Genomic DNA, 10552 nt, shown 5'->3' on the forward strand with positions numbered 1-10552 from the left:
CAACCACTCAAATATACACCTGAAGGCACTTACTTGCAAAACTGAACACCAATTAGCCAGCCACAAAAAGCCCTCAGTTTAGCCAATTCAAGAACTTTGCAAGCATGGATGGAGGGAGAGCAAGAGGAAGAGGAGGAGGAGGTCAAAGAGGCCATGCACGGACCCATATTTCTGATGATATAAGAGCAACTTTGGTGGACCATGTCATCAACCACGGCCTGACTATGAGGGAAGCTGGGCAGAGAGTCCACCCACATCTAAGCCGTTTCACAGTGGCATCTGTAATAAGAAAATTCCGACTAGAAAACAGGTCTGTCTTCATCTCACTGCCTTCTACTCTACTCAGATGGTTTTCATAGTACTGTTCTACAGTTACCATATCAAGTGTACAGGGTATTGCAGGGTGCTAATGCTCCTTTTGCAGCCAAAGTGGTAGTTTCTGTGAAACATACCATGATTACTTATATTGAAGTACAGTGTTGTACAGTGGATGATACAGTATATACAGTGAAGTACTGTAAGAAAAATAAGCAAACCGATGACAATATGTGGTTGTATTTCTCTAGAATGACTCGAAGACCTTCTGGGGGAGGACGCCAACGCCTGTTCACACAACGGCAGGAACTTGCTGTTGTGGACCTAGTGAGGGCAGACAATGCCATCCGTCTCCACCAGCTACGACGGAAAATACTTGCAGACAGGCGAGTGTTCAGCAACATAGACCATGTGAGCATCACCACCATCAGACGCATCTTGGGTAAACACAGCATCACCATGAAGCAGCTCTACAGAGTCCCATTCGAGAGGAACAGTGACAGGGTCAAAGGACTTCGAGCTGAATATGTACGGGTACGTGTAACTGTCCCTTACATTTACAATAGAGTATTGGTGAAGTCCAGTAGCAGCTGAATATGTACCATATCAGTACCACATGGATCCATTCTGAGAGCTACACAGGTACCTGTGTGATGGGGTGAGGGTGCTGTATGTGTAGCACTGTAGTACAGTGATATGTTCCCCTTTTTTTCAGAGAATCTTGGCCATGGATGGAGCTGCACAGCCTCATGAATACATTTTCATTGATGAAGCTGGATTCGACCTGAGCAAAACAAGACGACGGGGTCGTAATGTAATTGGCCAAAGGGCAATTGTGCACGTCCCAGGGCAGCGCGGGGGAAACATCACATTATGTGCCGCCATATGCCTTCGAGGGCTTCTGCACCATCATGCAATACTAGGTCCATACAATAGCCAACACATACTCACATTTCTAGATGCTCTCCATAACATAGTTGTACAGAACAGACCAGATCAGCCCAGGTTTGTGGTGATATGGGATAATGTCAGTTTCCATCGGGCTGCTCTGGTCCAGGCCTGGTTCTCCAACCAAAGTCAACTTGAAGTGGTATGCTTGCCCCCTTACTCACCATTTTTAAACCCTATAGAGGAATTTTTTTCGGCTTGGAGATGGCGTGTATATGACCGCCAACTACATGCCTGCATGCCTCTTCTGCAGGCAATGGAACAGGCCTGCGGCGACATTCAGGTGACAGCAATCCATGGATGGTTTTGACATGGAAGAGGATATTTTCCCCGGTGCCCAGCGGGAGAAGACATTGCTTGCGATGTTGATGAGGTCCTGTGGCCAGACCCCAACAGACGGCGGGATCCATGAGCCCACGTATGCACAATTGTCATGATTTTTTGTTTACAGTATAGTGTTTTTTCTATTACTGTATTATGGGGGTTTTTTTGTTTTGGTTTTTTTTGCTTTATCTGAATTCATGGTACTGCAATGTACAATATTGAGTAGGTCTATTTGCTTTTTTGGTTGTTTGCAAATGTGTCTCCTGAAAATATGCCTTCTGAATGAACAATGGAAATCAAAGACTGCAGTGCTTTATATAAAGTAGACTAGTGTGTTCCTCCTGCTCTGTAAGTGTTTGCATATGATGCAAGTATGTGTCATTTTGTCAACAGAGTTACATTTTGACAAAGGAATGTTAGGTTTTGATAGCAGAGTTTAGGTTTTGAGAGTAGAGTTTCAATTTGGTGCAGATGTGAATGGTATATTTCCCAGTGTTGTGTCATGTTTACTTGTGTTTAGGGTTTTGGCACAATGAGCAAAGTTTTGCAAAATGTGTTCAGGCAACGGGCAAAAACTGTAAACTGACAAAGCCTTAGAGCCTAGAAACTATGATACTTACAACTGTGCTATGTTTGTCTCATAGCATATAGCAAGACCCCATAACTGACCTTTGACCTCTTCTCAAGATTAGATAATGCTATATAGAGCTATTTTAACACTATGTTTCTTACTGCCATTGTTTGACAACATATAAGCATAAAGGAAATGATATATGGAGATTCTAAATATCAGGTTATTATGACTTTATTATAAACTTTACAGTAACAGTTCAGAACTATTAAGCAAGCTTAGTTTTGGAAAAATCCCATTTGTGATCAAAACTTTTTACTTCATATTTATTACTAAATAATTCAATAAATTATACTCAAGTACTGAATAGTCACAAAAAATAGTAATTATGCTGAAAATTATGTTAAAGTGGTTTTCGACTGAGCATATAAACAAAAGCCTGGGAAAAAGTTCTGTTGAACAACACACATATGTTACCAATATTGTAGCCGGTGTTATTTAATAATTTGTTTTATTTTTGATACAATTTCAAACTTTATTAACCTTTTCAATAAAACAAAGTTTCAGATTTAATTATTCTGAAACTAAGTTTAAGCTTCCCAGAACGTTTTGTTGCAAGTTACATTACTGATATAAGAAATATAAAATGTTTGTATTGTTCACCCACAAGTGCAGTCTCTGGCTCAAACACAGAAGCTTGATATGTTTGGTTGTCAGTCCAGACATTCCTAAAGAAAGTTGTCCTTCTTCAGCTCCAGACCTTTCTAGATAAAAATGGCATTAGTGAAGTATTTCAGTCTGGTTTTAAAAACGCACCACAACACTGAAACTGCTCTTGTAAAAGTTTTTAATGACCTTTTAACTTTTCTGACTTGGGAGATTTTGCCATTTTAATACTGTTAGACCTCAGTGCTGCATTTGATGGGATTCTTATCGCTCGGCTTGAGCACTGTGTCAGAATCAAAGGGACTGCTTTGGAGTGGTTTAAATCTTACCTGTCCAACCAAAGTTTTTCTGTTAGATTGGGGGAAACATCGTCCTCAGAAGCCTCACTTTCTTGTGGGGTCCTCAAGGAGTCCAATCTTGGTCCAGTTCTCTTTTCTATTTATATGCTCCCCATGGGTTCAATTTTTTGAAAAACATGGGATCTCATTCCATTGCTATGCAGACAACTCACAGATTTACCTGCCACTGAAACGTGAATCTGTGAGTCGTCTGAAGGGTTTGCTAGATTGTTTGGAGGATGTTGAGGATGGCATGGATGGCTTTTAACTTCCTTAACCTAAATGAACAGAAAACAGAGGTGATTGTGTTTGGTCCCTGTGACCGCTGTGACTTTGGCCCTTTAGGAATTCATAATAATAATAATAAAAACCTTTGCAAGGAACCTAGGAGTGTTTTTTTGACTCTAATCTAATGTTTGATAAACAGATTAATGCTGCCTTTGCTGTAACTGCTCCTAAGCTCCCTTCACGTCAGGACTTCCCCAACATTGGACACTTTTAACTGACCATTCATCCTCCTCTTTCTCTCATTTTTTACATTCATCAGGTCCTCAGAGTACTCGTTCCATCTTCCCAACACACTCTTTTCACTGTTTAGCACATTTCCATCTTTATCCATCTTACTCCACAAATAGTCTTTTCCTTCGGGGCCGACAAACTGACAACTTTCAACATAATCCATTTGATTTCCAGCTTCAAACTCGTGATAATGACGGACACTCTCTTCACCCTGAAACAGCATTCATGAAATCTTCCTTCAAGATTACAACTACTTGATTTACAGTGGAGTGAAAAAGTCTTTGGCTTCTTCCTTATTTCCTTTTTTTGTATGTTTTTCACATGTGAAAGTTTCAGATCAATAAACAAATTTAAATATGAGGCTATTTAAAAAAAACAAACATCAATCATCCAAACAATTTATTCAAAAAATGGAATTTTGAAACAAGTGAGCTGTAAATACAAAATTGCAGTTGCACTAAAACACATTTTTGCATTGTCCAACTTTCTTATCTCTCGTCTGCTCTCACAGTGAGTCACACACATTTGTATTTACAGAGCACACTTTGACAAGTAGTCTAAACTCTGGGTGAAGTGTGTGATCACACCGAGTCCCAGCTGGTTTGAGGAGCAGACTGAGTCTCTGCAGGGTTTAAACTCAGTCCCTGGAAAACAGACACAGTCCAGTTATATCTGGATGAAAACTGTCTCTGTGAAGGCAGTTTTGTTTTTGTTAACACTCCCTCAGAGAGGGACAGCTGGTTCATGTTTATTTAATCCCATTATCCAAAGACACTTCTACATCATCATCCACAGTTATGGGTCAATGACAATATCAAATAACAAGATCAGAATAACAACCTTAGGATTATTGAGATTTGTACTTACTGTGGTTTCATCCATCTGAGTTTTGTTCCCTAAAATGAGAGAAGAAAGTCAATTTCAGTTTTGTTTTAAAATTCAAAATCATTCAATCTTAAATGTACCTTTATGTCTTGTCCTTATATTGACTGTTGCAGCAGTTATTAAAAGCGCTGCTAATCCCACAGAGACAACAATGAACCTCAAAGAAACAAAAAATCTGTCAAACACAAAAAATGTGATTATTAAAATTATTTGGTTGCAGTTTTCTGTTCCGTGTAAATTCCTTTCTTTTAAAAATGTAACAGCATTTTATTAATAAATGTGCAAATTTCTGTGATATGATTTGTATTTAAAAGTATTTATATACAAAGTTAAAGTGAGTTTTCATTTGCATATCATTTCAAAAGCTCAAATAAATTTAAAATAAACAGATATTTATGCAACCAGCTTAATCTTCAGTCCTGCTTTTGAAGGACTCTTCATTGTTGGGGTTGTTTCTGATTTTGTGCTTATTTCAGTTTTTCTGGCTGGATTCTTTGTTGTTTTTGTGTCACCTGAATAAATGAAAAAGTAAAAGCACAAAAGTTTTTCATGTTTCTCATCTGATGTAAACATGAGAAACAATATTCTACTTTCACACTTGAAATATTTAAGTAAATGTTTGATGTGATTTTACTTATATTACAGTTTTTGCCCACTGCTTGAACACATTTTGCAAAACCCCGCTCGCTGTGCCAAAACTGTACACACAAGTACACATGACACAACACTGGGAAATATACTATTCACATCTGTGCCAAATTGGAACTCTACTCCCAAAACCTAAACTCTGCTGTCAAAACCTAACATTCCTTTGTCAAAATGTAACTCTGTTGACAAAATGACACATACCTGCACCATATGCAAACACTCACAGATCAGGGGGAACACACTAGTCTGCTGTACATAAAACACTGCAGTCCTTGATTCCCATTGTTTATTCAGAAGGCACATTTACAGGAGACACATTTCCAAACAACCATAAACGCAAATAGACCTACTCAATACTGTACATTGCAGTACCATGAATACAGGTACAGCAAATAAAACAACAACAACACAATAGTACTGCAATAGAAAAAACACTATACTGTAAACACAAAAAACCATGACAATTGTGCATAAGTGGGCTCATGGATCCCGCCGTCTGTTGGGGTCTGGCCACAGGACCTCATCAACATCGCAAGCAATGTCCTCTCCCGCTAGGCACCGGGGTAAATATCCTCTTGCTCTCCCTCCATCCATGCTTGCAAAGTTCTTGGAATGGCTACGCTGAGGGCTTTTTGTAGTTGGCTAATTGGTGTTCGGTTTTGCAAGTAGGTGCCTTCAGGTGTGTATTTGAGTGGTTGCAATTACCCGATGTGTTTTGTATTTTGGATACATGTGTTTTCCGAATGGCACCCTGAGATTTCATTTTGTGAGCGAAGTGTCTTATGTATGAAATAGAGTGTAGCATGCAGGACCATGTGTGTTGCATGAGGGAGTAGGTGTGTTGCATAATTGGTACTGGGGTGCAAAGCAGCGCTTTTGTTTAAGGTAGGGGTACATGTGTTTGAGGTATGGTAACAACAGCTTCACGTTGTGTTACTTTAGTCTAAGCATGGGTTTATAGTGTTCAAGCAACGGGCAAAAACTGTATTGTCTGTTTGTCTCTGTTTGTCTCTGTTTCCCCTGCGAAAGACTGGCGACCTCTCTGGGTTGTACCCCTCCTCTCGCCCTATGATAGCTGGGATAGGCTCCAGCTCCTCTGTGACCCTGGTAAAGATAAGCGGAAGATAATAAATATATGGAGTATGTTGATGTGGTGGAGGAGGTACAAGTATCTGGGCATCCACATCTGGCCATTTTCTCTAACAGGCTGATTCAGTTCCACTGTCACAAAGACTGGAACAAAAAGCATTTCATACCCCACATGTGATCACCTTCTATTATAAGCTACAACAATAATAATAATCATCATCATCATCATCATCATCATCATCTCATCATTGTTGTCCATGTATCTTCTCGTCTTCACTGCGTAGGCAGATCCTGAAGTTTCCTACGCTACGCTACACCAAAACCACGAATACAGTTTTTTTAATTGGTTTGGCGCAGTTTTCACAAGCAACTGGTACATTTTCAAAACTCTTAGTACTTATATCACAACAGATCATCAAAAGTGCACCTTTTTCAAACATTTCAGCATATTTTCAATTGTGTTAGTACAATACACATAATGACAAAATATCATTTTCACTACACAAAATAAGTGTTTCATCTAAATAAATGTTTCGTTCACAGTTACTGCCTTTCATAATGTTGTCACTATAAAATTTTTGATTTGCATCTCTTATCATTCAGTTTACAGTTTTTTCTGAATGCTTAAACCCTAACTGTGATTCCTGTAGCACAATCTCTAAAACTATTCAGACTTATAGCAAAACCACTCACTGAGTGTGCAAAACTAAAAGCACAAAAACTGCTTTGCACTCAGTTTGCAATTTTGTAACACACACTTTGCAAAACTGTAGGCACAATTCACTGCACAACACTCAATTACCAAATTTCCAACACACTCCTAGCAAAGTATACACATGTATGGCTATCATTAACACTAATTTGCCAACTGTCTGGCACACTTTCACATGTCAAAACTTTCTTAGATAATTAGTTCACTTTGCAATCAGCCTAAGCACTATAATACAGGTAAGCTGTGTGTGCGGAGTACAATGGAGGGAGCAGAAAGAGTGAGAAGTAGAGGAGGCCGAGGAAGAGGACGTGGAGGTGAAGAAGTAGGATGAAGAGGACGACAAGGACAAGGAGGAGCAAGAGGAAGACGAGGAGGGGGGAGAGGAAGATGAGGGGGGGGGGAGAGGAAGGGTAGGAAGAGTAAGAAATAGAATTGTAGAGCTACAATAGTGGACCATGTAATCAACTATGGAATGACCCTGAGGGTAGCTGGCCAACGGGTCCAGCCTAACTCGAGCCGCTACACTGTAGCAAGTACCATAAGGACATCTTGAAATGAGAATCGGTTAGTACAGTCACTTCGCACAAAGATTTGTAGCACTGCCATATGCCAATGAGAAACACACCAATACCATTGATGTAAAAATACTGAAATTGTTACTTTACAGAATTGCTAGATGACCAGATGCTGGGGGCAGAGGAAGCATGTTCACTGCAGACCAAGTAACCCATATAGTCATTATGGCGATTGCAAATAATCCTATACTTGGAAATGAACACTTGTGTTTGTTTTGATGTGTTTGAATAAACACCAGTACTTGAAGTTTGGATCCCTCTATGCTTATGGATCTATGACAGAAGTATGAGCTCAAACTGACATAGCCTACCTTGTGCACAGAGAAAGCAAAAGCCAGATGTGTTTTATATTCATACCATCAGTGTGCAGTTGGCGCATTGTGTGCTTAGTAGATGATGGCTTGTGTGTACTGTTTGATACGGAAACACCATTTTTACGAAGGTGTGAAGAGTTAATCTGGCTGTTTGCTTTTGCAAGAGAACTACAATGTTTTGATTATTGGGTGACAGGTTTTCTTATTTGTGTGAAGAGTTTTGCAAAATTAGCCAATAGTTACAAAAAATGTGCTTAAGCAATCAGAAAAAACTGTAATACATTTTTCTGTCATTTAATTCAACTGATCTTAATGTTTAATCAATGTCCATGGATTTTCAACTTGACTGATTGTTGTCTGGTCATTTGTAAGTTCCTTTTAAGAGGAACAATGTCCAGGTGAAACAACTGCGTTCAGAATATATTCAGGTACAACACTAAACTGGCATGCAATTACTGTAACAGAGGGTGATGGAGCTGGACGCTGCTGTGAATCATCACAAGTATATTTTTGTTGATGAGGCCGCTTTCAATCTAGCAAAAACTAGACACAGAGGACGTAACCTTATTGGGCTACCATCCACGTCCCTGGACAACGTGGGGGGAACATCTCATGTGTGCAGCTATATCTGAAGATGGTGTGGTAGGCTGTAGACCAGTTCTAGGGTCATACAACACTGAACACCTGATTTTTTTTTTTTAAATGAACTGGAGCAGGCCTGTCAGGGAGAAGACATCGTCTATGTTGTTGTGTGGGACAATGTCAGCTTCCACCATGCACAGCTGGTTCAGGAATGGTTTCAAACACACCATATTCCCCTTTCCTCAACCCAATTGAGAAATTCTTCTCTACATGGTGGTGGAAGGTGTATGATCGCCATCCCCATGAGCATTTCTCCCTTCTTCAAGCCATGTGTGGAGCTTGTGGTGATATAACTGCTGAGCAATGTCAAGCCTGGATTCGTCTTGCCAGGAGATTTTTCCCACGGTGCCTGAACAACGAAGACATCCACTGGGATGTTGATGAAAACTTATGGCCCAATGTTAATGACCGGCTTGATTAATTGTATAAAAGTGATAAAAAATAAAATAAAAAATATATTGTGCTTATGTAAATGACTTGTTGTTTTTTCTCCCTTTTTCGTGTGTGTGTGTGTATATGTGTATATATATATATATGAATATATTTTTTATTTTTTTTATTTTTTATTTTTTTTGTTATGCCTGAACATAAGTGTAATACTTGCTGTGTAAAGTTTTACAGTTCAGTTACACTCATTCATCACCAAGGACAATTTGAAACGCTTACCTTGTATTATTTGCTCCTGAATGAAATGATTGGTAAAAGTACTACGTTGAAAAAAGATCTTACTGTTTTGTTTGGGTGAGTAAAGCAAATGTTCTCAGTATATATCACATTGATCATATGTTCTGCAACAATGATTAAGTGGAATGAAAATATGTGCAAATACAATGAACTCATGACATCAGATTTGAAAGAATGACTAGTGGTGTTACAAATGTGATCAAATGTGAGTTTTGTACTGAGAGATTTGAAAATGCACACTTTAGTTGTGAAAATAGTACCAAACCAATTAAAAAAAACTGTAAAGTTCAGGTAAGGTTTTGTCTTTGTGTATTATTTATTTATCTACTATATTTATATTTATGTATTTATTTACTCAGTAACATCAGTAACGAGTGCTCACAGAGAGCACAACCCTCTCTGAAGGTCAAGGGCCATACATCAGCTATTACACCATGCAGAGTTTTTATGGATTGTTTATGCTGATGTGAGCATAGTTAACTGAGTCCTCCTGCAGCAATCATGTGAGTAACTACAAAACATTTGATGGGCGACTTGTTAACTGCAAAACAGAACTTCATAGAAGTTGGTGGAGAGGCTGAGCATGGGCAAACAAAGAATATTTGATCCACAATTTCTTTGAAAGTAAAAATAATGTATTGAACACAGAAGCATGTGATCTCTAAGCGCCCTTCCACTACTTCCATCGAACCGCTTATCCACTTCAGGGTCACAGTGTTATGTCACTTTTCCAGGTTCGTGGTGATGATGAAGGTGATGCAGTGACCTACAGCACTGTGAAGGCTCATTCCTCTTCTGCTGCAGCCACTGCTGATCCCAGCAGCCTCTACTCTACTCTCAGTTTCCCAGTCACATAGTTCAAGTTAACAAAAAGGACTCGCATTTAAGTTAAAGACTAATTTTGTGTTTGCATGCAACAGATTGATAGCGACGTGCTAATTATCATAAACTATTAGATAGATACCATTATTATAACAAACATTTGGTTTCAAATCCAGAAGCACGTCTTTATATCCTCCATTAAAACTATATAAATAAATGTAAATAGAAACTTTATTTTCTTTATGAAATCAGACCAGTGTGTTTCCAGAATGTGATCACTGGAGGGCAACTTGCATGTGACAAATAAAGTTCTGATTGATTGATTGAAGTGTGAATATCTAAATGTACCCACATAAGCCTGGTATAGATATTAAAGATATAGTTATACATTTATATTTTACAAAAACATTTCCGCTAACATTTGTACATTATTAACATATTTGCAACTTAACAACAAAAAGTTGTTCCTGGTTAGTTCAGCAGAAGACATGTGGAGGTTA

General features: G+C 38.8%; 1 pseudogene; it reads left to right on the forward strand.

The window, feature by feature from the left end:
* Nucleotides 1-560: 560 nt before the first annotated feature.
* On the forward strand, nucleotides 561-1436 carry LOC146617484 (uncharacterized; annotated as a pseudogene).
* The last annotated feature ends 9116 nt before the right edge of the window (nucleotides 1437-10552 follow it).

Source organism: Diplotaxodon limnothrissa, linkage group LG15 (genome assembly GCF_057381915.1).
Source record: "Diplotaxodon limnothrissa isolate DT_005_m linkage group LG15, D_limnothrissa_male_GT1.1, whole genome shotgun sequence".
In the NCBI taxonomy this organism is placed as follows: domain Eukaryota; kingdom Metazoa; phylum Chordata; class Actinopteri; order Cichliformes; family Cichlidae; genus Diplotaxodon; species Diplotaxodon limnothrissa.